Below are 4,120 nucleotides of genomic sequence, written 5' to 3'. Positions count from 1 at the left end.
GTTAAATTTTGGGATTTGGCCTTTGTGCACTACAGCATCGAATTTTCAATTTAGAGATTTAGAGACTGAAGTCAAGACTTTTAGCTTTAATCTAAGAGGTTTTACAAAACTGTCGTCTGAGTCATTCAGGAATAACAGCCATTTTATACACACATTTTTGGGGCTCATAAATAAAAGAACAAACTAACCAAATACAAACATTATTACTGCCCCTAATATTTAAAATTCATTTTAAGTCAAAAACTGCTTGCAGAACCTATGGACATGATGCTCCAGATGCTTTGCTAGACCTTTACTGCAGCTGCCTTCATATCTTGTCTTCAGTAAGTAAAAATGGGTTGAAATCAGGCGACCGACTGGGCCAGTTAGGAAATCCATTTTCTTTGGCTTCAGAAACTTTTTCAGTTTTTCAGCATTTGGTTGAATCTGAGCCGAGAGTATATCCCTACTTTTATCAGCAGTCAGGTCATCAATAAACACCAGCGTCCCAGTTCTACTGGCAGCTATAAATGCTTATGCCATAACAGTGCCTTCACCATGTTTGACAAATTATCTGGTATGCTTTGGATCATGAGCAATTCCTTCATTTTTCCATACTTTTTTTTCTGCTACAAGTTAATTTTGGTTTAAACATTACAAAGATTTTGCTAGTTCCCTAGCAAAGTCTAATGTGGACTTTTTGTTCTGGGGTATTACCAGGGGTTTACACCTTGGTGTAAAGCATCCGTAATTACTTCTCATAAATATAGACTTTGACAAGGACAAAACCCTAACCAAGTAATTCTGCTCAAAATGAACAGAATTTCTCTTGATCTTAGGAAATATTCTAGGAGATGATGAATTTTGATGAATGGATTTTCATTAGCTGTAAGTCATAATCAATAAAATTAAAACAAAAAAGTTTTTAATTTCCAAAGTTTATTTATATAATAAAGTTTCTTTTTTCCCCAGAGGTACGGTGTCTCCCCTCGAGCGATCTCCAGAAGCTTTCACTGTTTAAAGGCTGCTGTGACCCCAAGCCAGGATGGTGCTGAGTGTTTAAAGTGGAGAGGTAATGAGGGGGAAAGACAGGCAACAAGCACAAGCTGCCCAACACAAACACATGGGTGAAAGTAGTTAATGCAGACTACACAGTGTTGAGTTGAGACAATGGCAAATAATTCTGACCTTTGAAATCTGATGCATACTATAAACACACACACACATGCACATACATAGAATGGACAATAAAAACTCTATGCACAGGGACACCTGGCTGTCAGGTGTGTTTCAGTAAAAGCATGATCACCAGAGTTTGATTAATGACAGCCACTGTCAAACATTTTGTGGGGGATGGTATTGACTCTGTTGCTCTGCTAAAAATTACTTAAAAAAAATTCTTTAGTGCACAATTTCAGACCAGCACTACCAGGATACTAAAGTCTAGACTAAAGTTTCCATATGACAAATCTTCTATTTACTTAGCCATAACATTGACTTATTTGTTGACCTACGATTTTTATGTTATGAATTTACACATTGTTTTTGTCTAAACATTTTTTAAATACAGTTATAAAATAAACGTATTGCTGTAAAAATCAAGTCAGATAGAATACTATAAATATGAGGTAATTTTTCTTTTTGCGTTTTTCATAAACATATCCCTAAAATTGTTTCAATTGGTCAAAACACCTTGTTTAATAAACAGTCAGGTAGTGACTAAGAGTGGTGAGGTCAAGTCATTGTTCTGTACAAGGTCAGGTCTCTCTGTCTATCTTATTATCTTTCTAGAAAACCAAAGTGTTTATGGTGCCTTGGGAAAAACTGGTAATGAGATGATGCGTTCTAAAACCCAGATAAGCATCAGGCTGGGTAATTGTGCGTTAGTGGTGTGTGCTATCAGACAGAACTCAATGTCTTAAAGAGCTAGAGGGCATGAAGTAGTTGTCACTTAGCCCTAAAGGGAGCCCTTTAGTAATAAAGCAAACATCAGGTGTTGACTTCTCATTTAATTAGGCAGCGCTCAATCTACCCGCAACTAGTTCTACATCCTCAAAACACTCACAATCCCCCCCATGTTTTTCTTGTTTCTCCATTTGTTGTACCAGTTTAAGGTTGATGTTTAGGTGAGTGCCATCTCAATTACAAACTAATACTTAATACCTTTTTAATTTGCCACAATTTACAATTTTGTGAACTTGGGTTTTAAATAATGCCTTCACTATATGCTCATCTGTGGAAAAAGGGGATAGGTGACTGATCCTGAGGAAGTCTTGTGGCGGATGATTTTCTTTGTTATTACCAAGGTTTGTCTAATATATGTGGGCCTAGTTTAATTAAACTCTGCAGATAAATGGATTCTCCAAATTTTGAGGAGGTTTTGGTTTCCAATTGGTTTCTAATTTGGAGAGAGATTTAAGGCTTTTTATAAAGGCTTCTCTTCTTTGTTCTAGCAAATTGAGTCAGTCAAAATGCAGTACATCACACTGAGATGTAGAGTTAAAAGGAAAATTTACGTTGTATCTGCAGTAAAACAGCAAACTCAGCCCACTGTTCTGTTTAGGCAACAAACGTGGGAACTCTGCGCTTGGCGACTTATTTTGAGCTCAGCCTCAATGCTGTTTACTGTACTTGAAGTATTTCTGCACCAGTGCCTGAATGTCAGCAGGTCAACAACGGTCTTTTCCTTGTTGAGGTAAAGGGATATTCGTTTTCTATGGCTTTATCAAATTAAGTAAATCCTGAGTTAAAATATTTGCAGTATTGCCATATAAACTACACTGAGCTCACATTCATTTTATACAATTTTTTATTAATCTAAACTCCCACATCAGTCCTCATTCATTTTTGTTAGCCATTTCAACAGTATGGAAGAATTGATTTACATTTCTAAAAAGCTGATTTTCAGTGGTTCAGTCATTTTCATATGCGGAGTAGATGGGTAGAAAACAGCCTTGTGTAAAACAGACAATGAATTTAAAAGTTCTTCTAACTTAAGCCATGGCATTAAGATGAAGAAAAAAAACACACAGAGTGTCATCGTCAGGTCACATTGTGTGTGTGGCCTCTTATGTCGAAATGTAAAATGGACGTGAGAGAATGAAGAGCACCCGTATGAAACAAAATCCGGCCAGCTGCAGGATGTTCCCCCTCTTGCTGATGCTTAATGAATTCCAATGCAAACTAAATCACGCTTAACTTCTCTACGATTGATGCTTGGCCCCAAGTTCAAGTCAAAACAATGTAAATGTGCTCTTTTTTCTAATTTTGCTTCCCTCTATCTTACATTCTAGTTTAGTTAAGAGGATTCTCCCAGGTGCCAGGTGAATGTTTAATAGACAAATCTTTTTTTACTTATTTACAACAAAACCAGATGATGACGTCTGTATAAAAGGTTATAAATGAATTTAATTTTATATTAGTGTGTGCCATATAACAATTATTTGAACATAACATTATCTCAACATTATAAAACATTATGAACAAAATCATAACCTTTTTATGGCTGTGTGTGTGCGTGAGTGTGTGAGTGAGTGAGTAAGTGTAAGAGTGAGAGATCTGGTACCAATGGTTCTTGACTTCTCCTATGTGCACCTGTGCCCCCCTTTAAGGCAGATGCTTTTTCCTGGGCATGTTTTTACCCCTGACAATACAAGAGCACTAAAGTGCTACTAGAGGATTTGAAAACCAGAATCCATTTGTGTTTTCTGACTGGTTGTGCTGGCATAAAGTGCTCCGAGTTGTGTCTGAAGTTTCTGCCGGCAAATCTTAAAAGCCTCTTTGAGGTTGCTAATGATACTTCTACAAGAATGCTTTTAAATGCATAGACACAGAAACAATCAGATACACACAGGCACAGACATACAGTCCAGCACATTATATATAAACAAAAAATATATGTTTACATATTCTGTGTGTGTATACAGGTATATGTATGTCCAAAGTATTTGCTTGCCTGCCTTCACATGCATATGAACTTCAGTAACACCCAATTCTTAATCCATAGGGTTTAATATTATGTGTTACCTGAGCCTCACGTCTACCTGAGCCTTCAATAACTGCCTGGACTCCATATTGACATTAATTAACATCAACTGTTATACTGAACTGCCTGCCACCTAACACACAGTATGACTGCAGA

The sequence above is a fragment of the Clarias gariepinus genome, chromosome 26, assembly GCF_024256425.1.
Source record: "Clarias gariepinus isolate MV-2021 ecotype Netherlands chromosome 26, CGAR_prim_01v2, whole genome shotgun sequence".
NCBI lineage: Eukaryota > Metazoa > Chordata > Actinopteri > Siluriformes > Clariidae > Clarias > Clarias gariepinus.
This window is presented reverse-complemented; position numbering follows the sequence as displayed.